Raw genomic sequence first — 23,676 nt, 5'->3', positions numbered from 1 at the left:
TATTAAAATAAAGCATATTCCCATACTGGACATGGTCAAAAAAACCATGCTTCAATCTGCAATCTCTCTGTCAAGAGATAGATGGTGCATCTTATCATTATTCCTTTGGATATCATATTGATCAGAGTTCTTAAATCTTTCAAATACATTTGTCTTCTCAACATTGTTGTTATTGTAATAATTATTGTTTTTTGTTCTGTTCATTTCACTCTGCATCAGTTCATATACATCTTCCCAGTTTCTTTGAAACTATGTCTTTTATTTCTTATAATATAATGGTATTCTAGTATATGATTGAAGGTATTTGAAAATATCTCTGAAGGGAGACTAACTTTAGAGAATGATCATATGGAAGGAGTGTAAGATAAAGTCTAGGAGCCATAATAGCTTCCCTGGGTCTTCTGATAACCCCCCAGGTCCTGAGGATATGTCTAGCAATTGACATTAGGAAGAATAAAATATTTTGTGGGATAAACATTCCTCAACTGGGTTGAGCTCAAGCCATGTTTCCTTTACATGCAATCCTGTGCCTTAGAGACTTTAATTAAGTCACAGCCTCCTCTCAGCTTCTCTCATTCATGGACCTAGTTGTTACATCCCAAAATTTCAGAAACAACTGAAGGAGAGGAGAGAATAGTTAAGATTATTTAGAGAAATCGCTAAGATCTGTCACTGTATATATATATACCTCAATTAAAGTCTATGTCATCCAAAATTATGATTGTGTTCTACTGTTAGTCCTCTGAACTGGAATAGAACCCCAGGCTCCTTGAGTATTCTTGGAAATTCAAATCACTTCCAGTGTTTCTGGCTTCTAGTTTCAAAAGGAAAGATGGAAGAGGTCAATTGTTCTTCAAGTTATTGAAGGAATATATACTTTAGGAAGATATCAGAAATCTAGAAACTTTGCCATTCATTTTCTGTGCCCAAGTTATTACAACAGAAAGGGAAAGAGGAGCAGAGTGGGAAGGATTTTTCTTGTACTTTTCTAATCATCAGCATTTTTCAAGTTCTTATGAGCAGTGGTTCAAAATTAGAAAATCATTGACTTCCTAGTCAACCTGTTAGAAGTGAGAGATATCATCATGATTTGAGCTATTCTACAGTGAAGATATTTCCAGGTCATAATTGCTTTCGTTGCTTGAGTTGTCCCTGAATGTGCCTGGACAGGTTTACTGCCCTTTTTTGGTATGACCAAGTTACAAGTATCAGTCTGGTTCTTCTCAGAAGAGAGGACAGATAAAATTAATCTGAAGGATCTGAAGGACAGAGTGTGCTGCTGGTAAAATTTTAACAGTTCAAATTACAGATTTTTTTATGTTTAACCTGATTTATTACCATTTTGTTCATCACTTTCTTAAGTCTAAAAATCAACAAAGCAATAAATCAAGTCCTGGTTGTGTTTACATTTAAAATTTAACAGGTCATTCTCTCAAACCCCAATGAACTGGCTTCAGTCCATCCCTGCCTGAAGGAAATTAAGTCTGAGGCAAGTTTCTGAGGTGGTTCATGATCCCTGACTTTTAATTTAAGATTTATCACAATTGAGGATTATTGATAGAAGTGATTACTACACACAGTAATCAAGGAAGCTAAAGCTACAGCAAATTATTTTTAAGCAAGACATTATTTGTTCTAATTTATCATTTAAGTCAATTTATTTGGCATGGGACTCGCTTCTCTTTGGTGGATATGAATTCCCTGCCCTTTATTAAAGGTCTGGACTGAGTTGAGGAGGGCAGGAAAGCTCCAGGCTCTTGAGTCTTCTTGGAAATTCAAATCACTTCCAGAGTTTTTGGCTTTCAGTTTCAAAAGGAAGATGGAAGAAGACAATACCCTTCAAGTTGTTGAAGGAAAAAGACTCTAGAAAGATATGAGAAACACTTACCATGTCTCTGTACTCTGTTTTCAGAGAGTTTCCCCTTGGTAAAATCAGAGACTCTCTCTTGGTTGAACTCCTTATTTTTTTTTAGGTTTTTGCAAGGCAAACGGGGTTAAGTGGCTTGCCCAAGACCACACAGCTAGGTAATTATTAAGTGTCTGAGACCAGTTTTGAACCCAGGTACTCCTGACTCCAGGGTTGGTGCTTTATCCACTGCGCCACCTAGTTGCCCCAGAACTCCCTATTTTCTGATCAATATTCTTCTATATTTACCTTTTCTGACTTCTGTTTTGCTATAATTTTGGATATATGGGAATCACCACTATACATTGACCCCCTACATCATGCCATCATTTTGGTCCTTTTAAGTATGAAGGATGACAATGAACAAACATCACAACTAATTCAGCCGTTCCCAAATTATCAGTTTCTAATTCTTTGTCTCCACAAAATGAGCTGCTATAATTACTTTTGTATCTATGGGTTCATTTCCTTTTCTTTGTTCTCTATGGGATGCAGACCTAGTAGTGGTTGATATTTCTGGTAAAAAGATATGTCCAGTTTTATAATCCTTTGGGTATAGCTCCAAATTGTTCTCCAGAATGTTCGAGCCAGTTCACAATTTTATCAGTGATGCATTAGTATACTTTTTTCTTTTTTTGATAAAGCATTAGTGTTAAGTGACTTGCCCAAGGTCACACAGCTAAGTAATTATTACAAATGTCTGAGGCCACATTTATATTCAGGTCCTCATGACCCCAGGGGCAGTGCTGTATCCACTGTGCCACCTAGCTGCCTAGTAATATATATTTTTGTACATTTTTTTTCATATTCCCTCTAGCTTTTGTCATTTTTCTCTTTCTGTCATATTAGCCAATTAATAGCTGTAAGAAGGTATCTCAATGCTATTTTAATTTACATTTCTGTAATTATTATTTATTTGGAACTTTTTTTACATGATCATTGACAACTTTGACTTTTTTTGAAAACTGCTTATTCATATCCTTTGACCATTTATAGTGGCTCTTATTTTTATAAATTTTTCTGAGTTCCCTATATATTTGAGAAATGTAGCCTTTATCAGAGAAACTTATTATTAAAAATTCCCCATTTTCCCACTTTCCTTTTAATTTTGGCTGCATTGGTTTTGTTTATGCAAAAGTTTTGTGTAATCAAAATTATCTAATCTTACCTTCTGTAGTCTTCTCTATCTCTTGCCCAGTGATAAACTCTTCTCTTATCCAGAGAATTAATAGGCAAATTTTTCCTTGGTTCCTTGATTTATTTCTGATATCATGCTATATCTAAATCTTTTACCCATTTTCAACTGATATTAGAATATGGTGTGAAATATTGGTCCAAGTCTAGTTTCTGCCAGATTACTTTCTAGTTTTTCCAACAGTTTTTTTGTCAAATAGTGAATTTTTGCCTCAAAATCTTAGCTCTTTGCATTTATCAAACACTAAATTTTTGTGGTCATATATTGCCATATACTGTGTACCTAATTCCACTGATTAACCATTCTATTTCTTAACCAGACTTGTCTGACATTTTTCAAGGGTGATCATCAATTTCCTTTACAATAATCAGGCTCGCAAGTCTTCAAAACATTGAATAATGTGTGCGTGTGTGTGTGTGTGTGTGTGAGAGAGAGAGAGAGAGCGCAAAATGACTTGTACCTGAAAGCAAAGGAATCCAGTTACACATCTGACACTTAAGGTTAACCATTGGTTCTGTACAGGGACATAAACATCTTTGTGGCTTATAGTCCTTGACCTTGGGGCCAGAATTCAGCAAGGAGAGAAGGACCTGAAATTTGTGATTCCATGAATCTCCTTTGTTATAGCATTGCTCTGCTAGCATCTTCTTATTGATGACTTTTTCTCAGTGATTTGTGCAAGGTATCTCCCAGGTTGAGTTCTCCAGTAGTCGATGCAAATAGAAGAATTAGTCCTGAGCTGCAGTTGCCAGTATTATAGCATTTTTACTGTTTGCAAAGCCAGTCTGGGAGAAGGGGCAGAGAAGGAAAGAAACATTTGTATAGGGTCTACTATATGCTAGGTGTTGTGCTAAGTGCTTTTTACAAATATTATCTCAATTGATTCTCCACAACAACCCTGTGAGATATTATTATCTCCATTTTACCTATGAGGAAACAGGTAAAAAAGAGGTCAAGTGACTTGCCCAGGGTCACATAGCTAATATGTATCTAAGGCTGAAATGAATCCAGGTTTTCTGATTCCAGGCTCAGAACTCTATCTTCTGTAGTCACCTAACTACCTTGAGTTCCATCAAGGTGCTACCCTACACACATACATTCTCTTCAAGAAATTGAGGAACTGCTTTTCTTCTTTTTTCATCACTCCAAGGTATCTATATTTTCTGTTCCAGGTTGCTTACTATTACTTTCCTTCATTTATAATATCACCATCCCTGGACAGTGTACCTTCTGCTCAGCCAATAATTTCTTTCAGTATTTTGGAATTCAAATCAGTTTTCCCACCCCTTCCCATTGACCTTCCTGCCTTTCAATTTCTGCTGGCATCTGGGCTGAACAAAGCAAATTTCACCAGGCAGAATCTCCCAGTTCTATTTTTTTTATACCTTTTTGAATGTTATTTTATTTTTTTAATTACATGCAAAGATAGTTTTTTAACGTTTATCTTTTTATAAGCTTTTTTTGTTTCTCTTCCTTCCCTCTCCTCTCTCCTCTCCATGGCAACAAGTAATCTGATATAGGTTACACATGTACAATCATGTTTAATATAGTTTCATGTTAGATATGCTTTAAAAGAAGAAACAGAACTAAGGACAAAAAAAAACCATGAGAAAAAGAAAAAACATAAAACAAGTTTAAAAAGTGAAATTAGTATGCTTTGGTCTGCATTCAGACTCCATAGTTTTTTCTTTGGATGTGGATGACATTTTTCAACATAAGTCTATTAGAATTTTCTTCGATCACTGAACTGCTGAGAGAAGATGAATCTATCATAACTGATCATCACACAATTGTTGCTTTTAATGGTATTCTGGTTCTGTTCGCTTCACTCAGCATTAGTTCATGCAAATCTTTCTAGGCTTTTCTGAAATCTGCTCACTCATGATTTATTTTTCTTTCTTTCTTTCTTTCTTTCTTTCTTTCTTTCTTTCTTTCTTTCTTTCTTTCTTTCTTTCTTTCCTTTTTTTTACAAGGCAACGGGGCTAAATGACTTGACCAAGGTCACACATTCAGTATGAGGCTGGATTTGAACTCAGATCCTCCTGACTCCAGGACCAGTATTCACACTGCCCCACCTAGCTGCTCCATGCTCATGATTTCTTGCAGAACAATAGTGTTCCATCATATTCATGTACTTTGATTTCTTCCCAGTTGATGTTTATCTACTCATTTTCCAGTTCTTTGCCACTACAAAAAGAGCTGCTATAAATGTTTTTGTACTTTGGGGCTTTTTTCCTTTTTTTTATATAATCTCTTTGGGATACAGACGTAGTATCCTAGCTGGATCAAAGGATATGCACAGTTTTATTGCCCTTTGGGAGCTGTTCCAAATTGTTCTCCAGAATGGTTGGATCAGTTCAGAATTCCAACAATGCATTAGTGCATTCTCCTAGTTCTTCCAAAGGGAGAGAGGATTAGAACCAGCTCCTCCAGCTACAAATTAGAGAAAGGGAATTCAAACTAGGTAAGTCATATTTTTATAGTGCTTTAAGGTTTACAAAGGACTTTCTTCACAAAAACCTAATGTATCTGGAAATACAACCACGTTTTTATAGATGAGAAGATTGAGATTCAGAAAGGTAGAGGATTTTGCCTATAGTTGCCCAACTGTTTAGAGTTAGAACCAATATTAATCAGATGCCTCAGGCTGGTGTGGAGGTGACCCTGGCTTTTCAAAGACTTTGCCAACAGAATACCAGATCCAGCAATGTTACCAAAGTGGAAAGACTTCAAGAATAGGCCAAGTGATGGACTGCAAATCTCTTATCTGAGGACCCACTTAGTTTAAATGCCAAGAGGTAGACTGTCAGCAGAAAATTTTGGCTACTAACAGCTTGGAGCTATGGAAGACAAGAGGATTTGGAAATAGGGGACCTTAGTTCACACCCTATCTGTTACTATTTCTATGACCTGGGGCAAATTGCTTAGCCTAACTTCATCTCTTTGGGTCTCAGTTTACCTTATCTGCTAAGTGAGGGAATTGAGCTAGATGACCTTCAAGTTCCCTTCCATCTCTAAATCCATGAACATGTTTTACTCTTTTAAGATCAGATGGGGGGTGGGGGGGGTGGCTAGGTGGCCCAATGGATAAAGCACTGGCCCTGGAGTCAGGAGTGCCTGAGTTCAAATTCCACTTCAGACACTTAATAATTACCTAGCTGTGTGGCCTTGGGCAAGCCACTTAACCCCGTTTACCTTGCAAAAAGCTAAAAAAAAAAAAAATCAGATGGGGATTTATCTGTTAGAATGAATGGAGCTATAAGATATGAGAGAAATGAAAAAAGGGAAATAGGTGAAAATGGGAATAAAGAAAGGAGTAAGAGAAAAAAAGAAAAGGAGAAGAGAGAAGATAGGCAACAAGGGAGTGAAGAGGAAAACAGAAGACAGGGGAAAGTCAGAGAAAGAAGGATTTTTTTCCTCTTAAAGGGGGGGCATAGGTAGAGAGACTATTTCTTCCCAGATATCTTATCTGTCTCCTTCCATGTTTGAAGAAAAGTATTTTTATTAAGAATCAGCTTCAGGAGGCCCTCTGTCCTTCAGTCCCTGCGAATTATGTTCTGTCTCTATCATTTCCCAGGTCACTGGTTATATTAAGCTAAAGTCCCTGGGTGGTTGCTGTCGATAATTTTCCATTCCCCACCCTTTTGAGTCAGATTGCAAAATAAGGACATTTTGAAACTTGGATCCCTCGTGACTGAGACTAGGGGAGATATGGCCCATGGGCTATTTCAGGACATGCAGACCTCAGACATGGGAAAGGAGCTGCCTGACCTCTCAGACAGGTTCCCTTTTCAGCTTTGCTTGGGTCAAAGACAGAAAAACACGCCAAACCAACTTGATGTTTAAACAGGACACATACATGGTCAGTTCAGTTTTAACAGAGAAGAATCATAAATTTTTTAGGAAGGTAATATGAAGTCAGCTAGATGGTGGGGTGGATAGAATACCAGTCCTGAAGTCAGGAGGAGCTGAGTTCAAATCAGACCTTAGATACTTGATACTTTCTAGTTGTGTGACCTTGGACAAGTCACTTAACTCCACTACCTTGCAAAAAAATAGCTGACGTATTAGAATGCCTTTACTTATAAGCAAAGTAGATGCTTCTGTGAAGGCTTGTTGGCCAAAAATATTTTCCCCATCAGCCCTGCCATGGTAAGCTGAAATTTCACCAAGGATAGAACATTTGGCCTGGGAGTCAGGAAGGTCTAAGTTCAAATCCAGCTTCTGACACTTACTTGCTGTATGACCCTGGGTAAATCACTTAATCCCTATCTATTTCAGTTTCCTCATCTGTAAATTAAGAATAGTAATAGTACCTATCTCCTAGGGTTGTTGTGAGGATCAATGAGATAATAATTGTAAAGCACAACATAATGACTGGCACATGCTAAGAGCTCTATGAATATTCATTATTATTATTATTATTGTCCTCATTATTATAATTAGCATTCACTCTCAGTTCTAACAGTTTAGATAGGGAGGGCAGTCTCAGTTATGCAGTGTGGTGAATGCTAACATGAGGAAGACAGACTTGAAATATGTATATCAATAATCATGACTGCACAGGAAACTTATTCAAAGGGTCCAGATTACCTTGATCATGCCTGATGCTGACTTGTTTGTGCATAAGTTTTTACCACATTATATTGATCTCCTGCAACCATGAATTCATACAGGTCCTCCCCTATATTGGAGATCTCCTTTTTGTATACATGTTTTTAGATTGTAAGCTCTTTGAGGGCACAGCTGTGTCCCTCCACTGCTATCACTACCAAGCTTCTTTGAGTGTGTGTATATAATATATATATATATATATATATATACATATAACATGTATATATGTGTTCACACACATACAAAAATACTTATTCTATTGAATTATGAACACTTATGAATTATTGAACAATTTTATCTGGGGTCTTGTGCCTCCTATTCTCCATCTCTCTAGTACCAAACTACAATAGCCACAGTATCACCAGAGCAACCGTTCACTGAGACTAGTAAAATGCTCAGACTGATCTCCCACTTACATAACTCATTAGTGGAAATAAGAGAGTAATAATTTCATGCCTTCTCTCTTGAAGCTAGAAACCAAAAGACCAGGCTCTCTCTCTCTTTTTTCCCCAATCTCATGTCAGCTTAGAAGTGAGAAACTCATCACTCTTCACCAATGAGCAGAGTTTTAGACGAATGGGATTTGAACTGAGGATTACAATAATTTGAGGCTCCTGTTTAGGTTCTCCTTACACTGTGAATCAAGTAGGAGCCAGATATTTATTTCTTCCATACAAGAGATGCTAAAAACCACAAAATATTTATGGTGTCCAACTTGGAATTCAGAGAACTTTGAAAGCTACAGACTGGGTTTAGTTATTTATTTTTTATTTTTATTTTTATTTTTAGGTTTTTTTTGCAAGGCAAATGGGGTTAAGTGGCTTGCCCAAGGCCACACAGCTAGGTAATTATTAAGTTTCTGAGGTCAAATTTGAACTCAGGTACTCCTGACTCCAGGGCCAGTGCTTTATCCACTGTGCCACCTAGCTGCCCCATGAAATGTTTATTTTAAAAACTTAACTTCAAAGAAATTAATTTTTTCTATTTGCAAAATATGGGGGGGTGTTAGCAAGGCTGAATTTTTCATATTTATAGATAGTTCTTATCATCATAAATTGAACTAGATAATTTTTCATTTTTATCATTCAAATATATTTCCCTTTCAACTAAAAGTACTTTAAAAAATTTAAGACCATCTTTCACAACATGACTAATATGGAAATATGTTTAACATAGTTATACATGTATAATGTATATCAGATTACTTGCTGTCAAGAGGAAGGTGGAGGGAGAGGGAGAGGAGGGAGGAGAAAAATGTGGAACTCAAAATCTTACCAAAATAAAATGAATATTGAAAACTATATTTACATGTAGTTGGAATAATATATAAATAAATAGATGTTTTTAAAAATGAAAGCATCAACAAAAATATATTCAGATGATCTTGAATTTTTTATTTCTTGATGATATTCTGTGTTTGACCACTTCTTCCTTAATTATGTGCAGCAGGATGCCTCCCTGCTTGCTTCAGTTGTCAAAAGTTTGCACTTTACAGTTTCTTTGGTGGTAGATTATGCTTGCTCTTGGTTCATAGCGATGTTAAAAAAAAGTTTAACTTCACTTTAAAATTATTTTGCTTCATGTGCTCAACTTTCAATAGCATCCTTGAAAAACTACTCAGTTAAATGTTTTATAGAAATATAGCACATTGGTGTTTTTGTTTGTTTGCTTGCTTGTTTGCTGGTTTTTAAATATTGGTTGGATTTAGATGGCATCAAGTTTTTTTTTCTTATACTAGATCAAAGACCCTAGAAAAATACCTCACTGGGGGGTTATTTCCTTTACTCTGGCTCTCACTCTTTACTACTTAAAGGATGAAGCCCATGGCAAATAGGCAGAAGTTCAATATCATCTCTTCCCTCCCTAACTCCCACTTCTTCTACTGCCTTCTGGATCATAGTTTCCTCCACCATATGGTCACCCTATGTTCCACCAAAGTTTTCACTGTTCATCAGACTGTACTTTGAGGTTGTTGATTACTGTTTCCAAAATCATTGTAGTTTCCACTTCTATATTTGTCATAACCACCTCCATAACCCCAACCCTGCTTACCATATTCTCTGCCACCATATCCTTCTCTTCTTCCTCCTCGAAAACCAAGACTATCTCCAGAACTGCTACTTATTGGTCCTTCTCTGTATCTTTTGTAAACATCTTTACATCCACAACCACTTTTATATCCATCAGATCCTCTTCTAAAATTATTTCTTGAGAAATTTCTACCACCACAGGAATTCCCCAAACCAAAATTGCTTCCTAGAATTTTGTACTTCCTGTGTTTCTTGTCTAGATAAAGCTTTTCTTACTTCTGCATCTTGTTTCTTTAATGATATTGTATTTTTGCAATATGATTTGATCTACAGAATCATGAGCATCAAATGTAACAAAACCAAATGCCATTCCTTTTTTAAAAACACAAACCAGGAAAACTAGGTGGTGCAGTGGATAGAGCACTAGCCCTGAAGTCAGGAGTACCTGAGTTCAAATCTGGCCTCTTAATAATTACCTAGCTGTGTGGCCTTGAGCAAGCCACTTAACCCCATTGCCTTGGAAAAACCTAAAAAAATAAAACAAAACAAAAAACAAATCACAAACCAGATTATTTGCAAATGTTTCAACTTATTCAATATCAATATTCAATTATTTCAATCACTTTGACTATATATTCCTCAAAGTAATTTCTAAGGTAATGTTCTTTATCTTCTTTAATTCCATCAACAGTTTCTTTCCAATAAACTGAGCACCAGTTTTTCTAGATCTCTCAGCTTTTTGCTCTATTAGGTTCAACTATTCTTCCATCAATTGAATAAGATCTTGTAGATATGGTTGCATCCACTCCAGCTATAAATAAAAAATGTATGGAAACTTTCATGAATTTTCATGTCATCCTTATAAAGGGATCATGCCAATATTTTCTGCATAATTCCAACTTTAGTATATGTGCCACCACAGTATCTTTCATTCTCTTAGAAACCTTCTACTATCTGACTTCTGATCTCATTCCTAAGAGAAATGATTATTGAATGACCAATAGTCTTAAAAGATCCAGAGTTCTCTCCTTTTTCTAAAATCCTGATTTTTTAAAAATAAAAAGTTCAGTATCATGAAAGACATAACTGATAATAAGATGATTAACTTTCCTTAATTTTGGTCAGACTCTACAAGGAATTTGATCTTATAATATATAATATAATATAATATAATATAATAAATATAATATAATATAATATAATATATAATGCAAGGCTGGGGGCAGTCTAAATATGGAGATCATTTATAACTGTAGGGAAGTTAGGTGGCATAGTGGACAGAGAATTTACCCTGAAATCAGGAGGACCAGAGTTTAAACCTGTCCTCAGACTCTTGAAACTTATTAGCTATGTAACCTTGGTCAAGTCACTTAAAACTGATTGTCTTACAGCCAAAGCTATTTGACTCATAGCTGGCCATTGGACCCAGTTAATTCCAAAGGAGAAAGTTCCTGACCCAGCACTCTATACCTGATTGTTGCACTGATGGAGTGAGCAAATCCATTAAGGTCGATCATCACCCCATGTTGCTATTAGGGTGTATGTACAGTGTTCTTCTGGTTCTGCTCATCTCACTCAGCATCAGTTCATGCAAATCCTTCCAGGCTTTCCTGAATTCCTGTCCCTCCTGGTTTCTAATAGAACAATAGTATTCCATAATGTACATATACCACATTTGTTAGCCATTCCCCAATTGATGGACATTCACTCAATTTCCAATTCCTTGCCACCACAAACAGGTCTGCTATGAATATTTTTGTACAAATGATGTTTTTACCCTTTTTCATGTGGATACTTATTTCTAAGATCAGGGAAGAACAAACACATGAACAGAGAATAAAAACTGTAGCTCAAGCCCAGTCTTGGGCTTATCCAGGCAGAGCTTATACTTTATCTGCCAAATGCTCAGACACCTGGTGGCCCACATTGAGAAAGCCTCAAACCATAGCTTTTTCATTGATAGATAGTGGCTCAAAATAGTTCTAATGTAAAATGCAGAGAGAAGAAAAGGGAATCAACTAAGGGTGGAGTAACTTCCTTTGAAATATTCACTGAATATCAGCTCTTCTATTCCATGGCAAAAAGAGAGGAAAGCTTTGTCATCTCAAAGTGCCAATCCCCCTCAGGACTGAGTCACATAGATGAGGTCAGCCAGAAGCAGGAAGGACATGCCTAGAGATGGTCTTGATTACAAAATAAAAGAAAAAAAAGTTTTAAAGTTTGGTTGGTTGTTAATTGGTTTTTTGTGTGTTTCTTTTAATATAGTGAGGATCCACTCACAAAGAACTAATCAATCTCTAGATTGCCTACTATATATCTAATCTAGTGCTAAGCACCATGGGAGATTTGAGAAGAAATGTGTAGGTTATTGGTATCATGCTCAAATATTAACAGGAGTCACTAAATTGTATAAAAAGATCTTTGAGACAACCTATGACGTAGAAGACCACATATTTTTATTTATTTATTTTGGATTTTACAATTTTTCCCCTAATCTCACTTCCCTCTCCCCACCCCCCACAGAAGGCAGTCTGTTAGTCTTACATTATTTCCATGGTATACATTGATCTAAGTTGAATGTGATGAGAGAGAAATCATATCCTTAAGGAAAAAAAAATAAAGTATAAGAGATAGCAAAATTACATAGTAAGATAATGTTTGTTTGATGTTTTTTAATTAAAGGTAATAGTCTTTGATCTTTGTTTAAACTCCACAATTCTTTCTTTGGATACAGATGGTATTCTCCATTGCAGATACTCCAAAATTGTGCCTGATTGTTGCACTGATTGGATGAGCAAGTCCATCAAGGTTGACCATCACCACCATGTTGCTGTTAGGTATACAATGTTCTTCTGGTTCTGCTCATCTCACTCAGCATCAGTTCATGCAAATCCCTCCAGGCTTCCCTGAATTCCCATCCATCCTCGTTTCTAATAAAACAATAGTGTTCCATGACATACATATACCACAGTTTGCTAAGCCATTCCCCAATTGAAGGACATTTACTTGATTTCCAATTCTTTGCCACCACAAACAGGGCTGCTATGAATATTTTGGTACAAGTGATGTTTTTACCCTTTTAGAAAACCACATATTAACATTATTTATGCTTTAATGTATTTTTATTTTGTTAACTATTTCCCAATTAAATTTTAATTCAGTTTAGGCATTGAGCATCATGTTTGACTCCCTTGGAATAGAAGAATAGGTCTGAGGCGATCTTGGATCTGCCACTTACTTGATGTTTCATATTGGGAATTGGTGTTTGATATTGGGATATTCCCCCACACGCACACTAGACCTCAGTTTATCAGTAAGAGGAGAGAGTTGGATTAGATGATCTTTAAGGTCTCTAATATTCAGGTATCCTGTAGGAGCTGTTTAAGACACAGTGTTATAAATGTCTTCTATGTGATCCTTTGATATTTTCGAAGTTCTGTTTTTATTACTTGAAGCTCAACTTGTTATTTTGACTAGGACACAGTTTTAATTTGCTTTAGAACTTACTAGCTGGTTTGATGATCTTTCCCTTTCCTGCTTGCCTAGGTTTCCTCGGACCCCAAATGGGGTCAAAAAGAGTCAGACACATAACTTATTATTCTTAGCACAAAATCATCTTTGCTCGGGTGACCCAAAGTGGAAACGGGACAGCCTTTCCATCATTTTTGCATCTGGAGATAAAGCCTGTTCCTGTTCAAATGTTCAAGGGAGATGTTTTAAGGTTAGAGAGGAATACTTTGTCCTCACTTCATCACAAATGGAGAATGCCCCATCCTCATTCAAATGGTCAGAATCCTAGAAGAATCCTATAGAAAGTCCACATGAACCTCAGCTAATAGAGCGATCACTGACAGTTCCTGCTTTGTCTCTCACTCTCAGCAGAGCCCTCCTTCTTGGTCCCTCTGGCATCCCCTAACTCCTTACACAGGATTCCCTCAGGCTCTGCCCCTTTTCTTTCTCCTGTTCCCATTTAGGTTTGGCTGTTGTTGTGCCACTTGCCTCTGGAGCTGCTGTAGCCCTACCCACATACATCCAGTGTCAATGAATTACTTGTAAAGTAAACTACTAGTAAAATCTCCTGCAGTCATTTCCTGTCATTCCTTCCTGACAGAATTCAACAATCAGCTGAATGGGTTCTAGGTCAAACTTGAGTCATGAGTGTTTTCCTCTAATTCATGAGCTGCTGATGACAGCTGTGACTATGATTCCTAGCCCTTATACCTCCCTGGATGGAGAAGAATGGGTAGCCTTGCTGCAGTTCACTGTCCCCTGAATGGTGTCCTCCAGGGGCAGAGGGACCTGTGATCTTTGCATCGACCCCAATCCCACGTTGATGAACTTCTTACTGTCCAGAGGGCTGCCGCTCAACCAGGTATCCTCCCCATGGCACCATGAGTTAGGCCTCCAACTTGATAGGGGTAAACATCATGGACCAAACTGCTAGTCTTCCCTTTTCTGCTGTAGCCATAAATTGCTGACCAAGGTTGGGACCAGGACCCCTTATCCTGATGAGTATAGGGTTGTGAATCAGGACTTAATTCAAAGGCTTGAGGTTATGCCTCAATATGCCTCATTTCTTCCCTCTAGATTAATGAGGGCTGATCAAGCCTGCCACGAGGGCACCTACCAGCCATAACTTTGCAGGCAAGATTTCTTACCCTCACCAAACAGAGCTAAGACCAGGACCTGAACCATGGACCTGGGCAACAGGAAACCCCTTTTCACTCATGGCCAAGGCAAGGCTAGTGACTTTCAGCAACCCAACTAGGTAAGGACAAGGTTCATGACCACTGGAGAACAGTTTTTGCTCTTGAGATTTATGGGGAAAACTTACTAGCTTCCTGTGAAACCAAGAAAAAACTATTAACTATGCTAAAACCCTTTGAAACACATAGAAGATACAAAAGGAGTTTAGAGAAGAGAGTAGCAAGTTTGACCTATGGGAGCCAGGGGAGGCTTCTGGGAGGAGATACAACTCACATCTCCTATGTTTTCAAAGCACTTAGCAAAGAAGAAAGAAGCTGATCACTTCCCAAATGTCATTCATTTATTGCAGGAAGGTCCCAAGCAATGTTGTAAAACCCTTGATGTCTGTCTATCTTTGATGCCTTCATTTCCCTCCTTCAATACTCATCTCCTGTTACCTACTGATTCTTTTTTTCTTCTTTATTTTATTTGAGGTGTTTGTTTTTTTAAATTGAAAACATTTTGTTGATTACTGCCCTTTCACAAGTAATCTCTTACCACAAAATAAAACACTTAAATAAAACTAATGATAGCTGCCTTTTCTGAAAATGCATGCAAAATTTCACTTCTGTAACCCTCTCCTCTCTATTCTTAAAAAAAAAAAGATTAACAGAAATCTTTTTATTTCTCCCTCCCACTCCATATCCCATTGAGAACAAAGCAAAATAGCAAATATGCACAGTCAAGCAAAACAATTCCCCCCAGTGGTTTTATTCTAAAATAATGTGTCTCATTCTGTACCTTAAAGAATAGTGCTTTCTATTATTGGCCTTCTAGAACCATGAATTGTCACTATATTGAACATAGTTCCTTAAGGTATCAAAGTTTTTTTTACAGTGTTGTTATTTTATAAAGGGTTCTTCTCATTTCATTCTTTTAAGTTCAGAGAAGACATCAAAATTGTTGTTCTAGCATAAATTGCTCCCCCCGCATCAGTTCATATAAGTCTTTGCATGTCTATTGGAAATCAATCATTTCTTTATTCTAACAACCCAATAATACTCCCTGACATTCATCTATCATCTGCTCTAGATAGCTCTTGTATTCTGTTCCCACAGTGTTCAAAAAGCTAACAAATAAATAAACAAATGAATTTAAAAAAGAATAGTTAGCATTTATGTAGTGCTTTAGGGGCAGCTAAATTGATGGAACAGTAGATAGAGAGTCTTGCCTGGAGTCAGGAATTCAAATCCAGTGTCAGATACTTAACAGCTGTGTAACCCTGAGCAAGTCACTTGCCTCCTTTCCTCATCTCTGAAATGAACTATGGAAAGAAATGGCAAAACCACTCCAATATCTTTGCCAAGAAAACCCCAAATAGAACTGAACTGAAAGACTAACCAACGACTTATAGTGTTTTAAAGTATAATTATGTTATCTCCTTTGATCCTCATAAGAACTCTATAAGAGTGCTATTATTTTACTAATTATTATATTACAGACTTGTGGCTGAGAGAGATTAAGTGACTTACCCTAGGGAACTAAAGCTAGGCAAAAACAAGATTTAAATTTTTGTTCAGTCGTTTCAGTTGCACACCCCATTTGGTGGGTTTATTTGCCTTTTTTTTTTTTTAACAAAGATACTGGAGCAATTTGTCATTTCCCTCTCCTGCTCATTTTACAGATGAGGAACTGAGGCAAACAAGGTTAAGTGACTTACCCAGGGTCACACAGCTAGTATTAGAAGCCCAGGCCCTCTAACCACTGTGACAGCTAATTGCCCTGGTCTCTTCCTTCTTTTTTTTAAAAAATCTTTTTTTTAGGTTTTTGCAAGGCAAATGGGATTAAGTGGCTTGCCCAAGGCCACACAGCTAGGTAATTATTAAGTGTCTGAGACAGGATTCGAACCCAGGTACTCCTGACTCCAGGGCCAGTGCTTTATCCACTGCGCCACCTAGCTGCCCCAGTCTCTTCTTTCAATTGAGTCACCCTACTAGGAGCCACTAAGTTTAGGGAACCACAGTCCAGGCCGGAGGAGCAGGGGTTTGCCTTGATATTTGTCCTTTATTCTTGAAGAAGACTATGACATCATGCAAGTGACATGATATGCAAGTGAATTAGCATTGCTTTCTCCTCCAGAGCCATCAGAGCCCAGTGGACAGATCTGAATCAAGACAACTGGAGATGGCCCTGGATGCAATAGGAAACTTTGGCTTTTTAAAGCTAGGTCTTTCCTAGGTCATGGTTTGATTGAGGCAACACCCATCCAGGGATTAAGGTTAGACGATTAAATTGAAGTAAAGAGGCCAAGAATGACCATTAAAAAAAAATTAATCTCTGTTGGCCAATCAAAGAGAATCAGATAGGATACCTTTGGAATCCTGAAAACCTCCCGGATTCAAAGGAATCACTCTTCTCTTCTCCCATTGTTTTTAGTTTTCTAATTCTATATCTATTATTTAAGGTCCTGGTCAAAGTGCTGCTTTTCTCTTGAAGCCTTCCTTGATTCCCTCAACTAGAAGTAATTTTTCTTTTTCTTACCTTTGGAATATATGGGGGAGGAGTGAGGAACAGAGAAATTTGGAACTGGAAAGTAAATTGAATTAAATTTTTAAAAAAAACACTTTGTGCCACAAATATCACTCTTACCATATGGTATCTTATATTTTCCAATCATCAGACTACAAACTCTAATAGTGAGATTTCTGGCACCAGGCCAAGGAGAGGGGGATAGTTTTGGGTAAAGAGTGTGGTGCAGAGGAAAAAGGGGAGTCAGAGGACCTGAGTTTAACACCCCTTACTACATTTATAACCTTGAGAAAGTCACATAAACTTCTTGTGCCCCAGGCTCCTCATCTGTAAAATGATGAGTTTGGACTAGATGATTTCTGAACTTCCTTCCAGCTCTAGATTTATAATCTTTTGATTCTTCTTGGTGCCCTTTCCATTCCACAATGCCTCTCCATTTGGACTAAGGGACAGCTGGACCCCTCCAAAGAGGGGGTTCAGTACCCAAAGTCTTTTACAATTTCACATACAAGAGGCGTAGTGAAGAATGCAATGTCTTCCCTCTCCCTTCTTCCTTGGCTGTCTTAAGAGGTCAGGTTGTACAAGGTGGCTGAAGCTCTTGCTCCTTGGGGAAACATTTTCTGGAACAGAAATTTCCCCTAAACTCAAAGGAGGGTCTGTCTGTAGTTAAGAATTTTGCTCAGCAGAGGGCACCAAGGACCTGCCTCTGAGATTGGAGCTCTTCTCTCTACGAAGGTGGGGGGAGGAAGGGGCAAGGTGGGAGATGACAATCTCTAACCCTACTTTCTCCTCCTTTCTTCCCTTTCACAGGCAATGGCACTGGTCCAGAGCCCCAGTCGATTGTGCTGGAGTTAAGGACTGGAGGACAAGATAGGGGACTCCCAGTCTGAGAGATTAGACACAGTTTATAACTGAGTCACCTCTGGGCAGCAACATGTATTTTTGGGGGAATAGTCCTCTTTCTGGAGATGGGGTTAGGGATTGATGGTTAAAGGGAGACAGAAGAGGCCTTTCCCCAAGGGAGGTCATTGGAGAACAGGCTCCCCTAATCCATAAGTAGGTCTTGAGCAAGCATCAGAAGCAAGTTTCTTTAATCCACTGCCCTAAATTTCCTGTCACCCCAGATCTAGTTTTTGCTTAGAAGCACAAATTTCCCTTCCCTTTCTATGACATTCAGCTTTGGATGAAAGTCAGAACCACCATACCCCTTGGATGACCCTGTCATCTTCCTTGGAAGTTTCCCCACAAAGGTCAATTTCCCAGCTCAGTTCTTACCCTTTTCTTGAAGCCTTACCTGACAACATACAGTCAGAAGTGATGATTTTTTCCCTTATTTGGATTCTTTTTTTACAGAATTTTGCTTCTACTATATATATATATATATATATATATATATATATATATATATATATATATATATATATATATATATATATATATGTATATATATACATATACATATACATATATATATATATATTCATAAGAACATAGTTTTGGAAATGGAAGGGACTCTATCAAGAATATGTTCCAAACCCTTTATTTTACAGATAAGAAAGTAAAGAATCCCATTTCTTTCTCAGAAAAAGAGATTGTGAAGACTTTACAACATTGCTAATGATTTCCTGATAGTAAAGTAGAATATATACTCAATAATTCCACAAATTACTTCATGTTCTGATGAACTTCAATTATCAACTGGGGTCTCATTTTTCTTAAATCTGTTACTTACCTCTTCCTCAAGATTACAAATTCTTAGAGGTCAAGACTCATGTATACATCTCCCACGAAACCTTGCAAAGAGGGATTCAAAGTATAAGAGTATGGCAGAAACTACAATAGAGCAACATCTCACAATCTATATCAAGATAAGGTCAAAATGATTAAATGATTTAGATATAAAGGTTGATGCAACAGTCAATTAGGAGAGCAAGAATTAATTTAATCTCTCAAATCTAAGGAGAGGAGAATAATTTATGACCCAAAAAGAGATGAGAACGTTATGAAATGCAAAATGGTTAATTTTGATTACAATAAAAAGGTTTTACACAAACAAAACCAATACAACCAAGATTAGAAGAAAAACAGAAAATTAGAAAACAATTTTAGTAGCCAGTGTTTCCAATAAAGGCCTCATTTCTAAAATATATAGAGAACTCAGTCAAATTTATAAGAATACAATGATAAATGGTCAAAGGATATGAACAGGTAGTTTTCAGATAAAGAAATTAAAACTATAGTCATATTTTTAAATGCTCTAAATTACTATTAATTAGAGAACTGCAAATTAAAACTGCTCTGAGGTACCTTATCAGTCGGCTAATATGACAGAAAAGGGAAATGATAAGGGGATATGGGAAAACTGAAACACTAATGTATGCAGAGTTGTGAACTGATCCAACCATTCTGGAGAGCAACTTGGAAAGACAATACAACTCAGCATATCTTTCATCTAGTAATACACTTCTAGATCTGTATCCCAAAGAGATCATACAAAAAAAAAAGGCCCACATGAACAAAAATATTTATAGCAGGTTTTTTTTTGTGGTGGTCAAGAATTTGAAATTAAGGGGATACCCATTAATTGGGCATAGAAGGAGGAAATTCATAGAGATGGAAATGTGCATAGATTTCAGGGGATGATCTTATCATGTTAGCAACTGAGGATTAGGAAAGGCACAAACAAGTACGTTTGGGTGCCTCCCAATATATTCAGGTCCAAGTCTCTGGGAGGTGAAAATGCAATGAATTTTAAGGGAGGGGTGGCCCATTCATTCATTTATTCATTCATTCATTTCTTAAAACAAATATTGGTTGAACTTTTACTATATTCAGATGACTCAAGGCAAATATCATGCTTGAATGCAAGCTCTGAGTGCTTTTGTGCTGAGTTTCCTTTATCTTTGTTTGCTTTTTTCCCCCTTTCAACAGAGACCAAAGGAGGCATTTTTCAAGAAATGGTCATTGGACCTCAGAAGGTGTGTTGTGAGTATGAGATATAAGGTATTTCCATTCTCATAAAAGAAAAAAATCTGTTTTGTGGGTGAGCTTTCTAATCCTTTATACTAATATAGAACTTTGTTTTTCAAAGTTTCACATTCATTTTCCCAACAAAATTTTCCCCATGATAGCTCTGTAGGCAAACTATATCATCAAATTATGCCTATTTGATAGATGAAGCCCATAGTGAAAATTGTACGTTCATGGTTTGACAGCAAGCTAATAGGAGACGGTGTTTATCCTTTGCTCTTTTTGTTGCTGTTGTTGTTAGACATGAGATTAAGTAACTTGCCCAAGGTCCCACAGTTAGTATCAAGTGTCTAAGTCTAGATTTGAACTCAAGTCCTCAACTCTAGGGATAGTGCTCTATCCACTATGCCACCCAGCTGCCCTTCCTTCTTGAAGAAGACCATGACAAGAAAAAGGGAATGCTATGGCATTCAAAAAATTTGGATTAAGTCACCAACTTCATTTTCTCCTCAGAAGCCATCTGGGTCCAGTGGCCAGATATGGCCCAGGATGCAGTGGGAGACCTTAGCCTTTTTAAAGCTATATCTTTCCCAAGTCGGTTTATTTGAGGCAACAATCCCCATTCAAGTGATTAAAATTAAGTGAGAGAGATGAGAAAAGAGGCCAGGAATGAACATTACCTCCCACCTGCCTCCCCTCCTTCAAGAGAGTAAGACCTTCAGGTTTCTCAGTGAATATGGCAGATATGAAAAAAAAAGAAGCAAAAGGAACCTTTTGTGCATAGTCAAAAAAAAAAAAAAAGGAAGGAAGGAAGAAAGGAAGAAGTTCTGTATAGCAGTTGCTCCTAGAAGACCATGATATTGGAAGTTGTTGCCTTGACATGCAAGTAAGTAGGGTTTATGGGGTGGGGTGGGGGGAGTGCTATGCAAAGTCACCAGTCTCATTTTCTCCTTCAAAGACACTTGGGCCCAGTGGCCGGATGTAGAATAGGACAACTGGAGAGGGTCAAACCTAGTGGGACATATCTGAAGGCCCAGCTATTAGGGAGACTGAGGCTAGATTTATTGAGTTCAAGAATTCTCAACTAGAGCCAAAACTGATCAGAGGTGCTCACTAGCTCCAGCATCAAGATGGTAAGAACAGTCCCCTTCCCCTTGGAGTGCAAAAAACTACAAGTTAAAGCTTCCATGTTTATCAGAATTGAGATTGGGGGGGTTTTTTGAGTCCATGAGTGGTCCTCATTTCCAAATCTGTGCAAAATAGGGAGACTCAAGGAAAATTCTGAAAGACCTGTGATGGAAAATGTCATCCACATCCAGAGAAAAAACTATAGAATATGAATGTAGACCAAACTATACTATTTTCACTTTTTTAAAACTTGTTTTTTATTACCTTTAGTTCTGATTCTTCTTTTACATTATGACTAACATGGAAATATGTTAAACATGATTGTACATGTATTCCCTATAATACCAGTTATGCCCTGTCATGGGGAGGGGAAAGGGAAGAAAGGGAGGTAGAAAAATGTAGAACGCAAAAACTTGTAAAAGGATGAATGTTGAAAAATGATCTTTGCATGTAATTGAAAAAATAAAATAAAATAACAAAAAAAGATAGGGAGACTCAGTCTCCAAACAACAGAAATAAACAGCAAATAGAAAACAGAGGCAATCCCTGCTCTCAAGGAGTCCAATCCTAATAGAAGATTTCAGAAGCAAGTCAGATGGATCCCAAGATCCTTAGGGTGCAGTGATAAAGCAGATGGTGATGCCTTTTTTGTTTTTTTAATGTCACTTAACAATGAGAAAATCATAACCATTTCCAATGCTGAACCATTTAACAGCGCTGAGGACTTTGGTGGTTAGAGTTTTCTTTTCTGGGTCTTCAGTAGCTATGACTGCAGCTCTTGCTGCCAGGCCACACTGCCATGGAGCTGCTTCTAGAGACTATGACTTCAAGAACTGGACCAGAAGGGAGCCAATACCTGGATTGTCCTCTAACTTGGCCTCTAAGATTCCCTTCAGAACTCATTTCAGGTAATACCCTTTGAAGAGACTCATACTGATTTCCTCAATTGCTAGCTCTCTTCCCCCAAACTTCACATGTTGTGTGTGTGTGTGTGTACAAATATACACATCATACAATGATATATTATATATACCACATGTTCTGTTTTTGTGTTATGTGTGTATATGTATGTTGTGTATTCTATCTCTCTCTATCTATCTATCTGTTCTTTTCCCATAACTCCTTCAGGCCAAGAAAGTCAGTCACTGAGAAAATGGACCAAGGCCTCCTGAAGACATTGATGTTTGAGCTGAATCTTGAAAGAAGGAAGAAAGTCTTAAAGGAAACTGGATCTAAGGAGGTAGAGGTGAAGAGTGCATCTCAGGCATGGAGGATAGCCAGTGCCTAGACACAGTGATGGGAGAGAGAGAGTCCTGAATGAAGATGATGTGGCTAGGTCATTGGAGTAAGGGAAGGAGAATAATGTCTGAGAAGGTTGGAAGGATAGGAAGGGGCTAGGTTGTGAACATCTAAGCATCAAAAAGATGAGTTTATATTTGATCTAGAGGCAATAGAGAACCATTGGAATTTATTGGGGAGGAAGGGGACAGGGTAACATGGTTAGACATAGTTTAGGAAAATCACTCTGGTAGTTGTGTAGAAAAGGGATTAGAGTGGGGAGAGATTTGAGGTGGGGATCCCATTAACAATATTAGCATTAGTCCTATTCCCAGAAACATATGTGGGAATTCAGGGAAGTCTAGAAGGATTTGCATGAACTGATGCTGAGAGAGATGAACAGAATCAGAAAAACACTGTACACCATAACAGCAATTTGGGGGTGATGATCAACCTTGATGGACTCACTCATTCCATCAGTGCAACAACCAGGGACAATTTTGAGCTATCTGTAATGGAGAATACCATCTGTATCCAGAGAAAGAATTATGGACATTGAATAAAGACCAAAGACCTTCAAATCAGAAGAAAAAAACCTTATTTAGATAAAAATAAAACCTTGTAAGTATCTCTTATACTTTATGTTTCTTCCTTAAGGATATGATTTCTCTGTCCTCACATTCAACTGAGATCAATGTATACCATGGAAACAATGTAAAGACTAACAGACTGCCTTCTGTGGGGGTTGGGGGGGAGGGAAGCAAGAATTTTCTTTTAAAAACCCCCCAAAACATTAATCCTATTCCAATATAGGATAAAGGCCTAAACCAGGCACAGGGAACCTGTGTCAACTACAGGTAGGACTCAAAATTCAATAAATGTAGGATCTTTTTAGAGGTAAATTAATTAAATGTATGACCAAATTGAATGAAGTTATAAATATCCAAATGGCCCTTAAGCAGGAAAAAAGGTTCTCTACCCCTGGTGGAAGGGATCTATCACCTTATTTCTATTCATGACATCCCTAATCCAATCCCCAACCCTAATCTATCTTGACAATTCTAAACAAAATCTTAACTCTTAGCTTTAACTCTATAACTCCTCCCTAATTCTTATCTCAACCCTAGCTCTAATGTATAACTTACCCCAACTTCCTCCCAAATCCTTCTAAATCTAACTTTATGCTAATTTAGCCCCAAGTCCAACCCCTTGGGTGATTCCCTATGCTTCATTTCTTTTTAAGATTATTTTTCTTGATTCCTTTTCTTTTTACATTTCATCATTTGTAAATATATTCATCCCTTCCTCCAACTAGAGAACTTCCCTTTTGAAAAAGATGA

The 23,676-nt window shown here is 37.4% G+C and overlaps 1 long non-coding RNA gene and 1 pseudogene across 1 annotated transcript; one reads left to right on the top strand and one right to left on the bottom strand.

Moving 5' to 3' along the window:
- Window positions 1-10,567: 10,567 nt before the first annotated feature.
- LOC141510596 (U6 spliceosomal RNA) lies at window positions 10,568-10,665 on the bottom strand (annotated as a pseudogene).
- Window positions 10,666-19,889: 9,224 nt separating this feature from the next.
- Window positions 19,890-22,916, top strand: LOC141513907 (uncharacterized). Its single transcript, XR_012475904.1, has 3 exons — window positions 19,890-19,938; window positions 21,819-21,966; window positions 22,187-22,916. It is a non-coding gene; the product is annotated as an uncharacterized LOC141513907 (long non-coding RNA).
- The last annotated feature ends 760 nt before the right edge of the window (window positions 22,917-23,676 follow it).

The sequence above is a fragment of the Macrotis lagotis genome, chromosome 1, assembly GCF_037893015.1.
Source record: "Macrotis lagotis isolate mMagLag1 chromosome 1, bilby.v1.9.chrom.fasta, whole genome shotgun sequence".
In the NCBI taxonomy this organism is placed as follows: domain Eukaryota; kingdom Metazoa; phylum Chordata; class Mammalia; order Peramelemorphia; family Peramelidae; genus Macrotis; species Macrotis lagotis.
The sequence above is the reverse complement of the archived record's forward strand: the minus strand, read 5'-3'. Positions and strand labels throughout refer to the sequence as shown.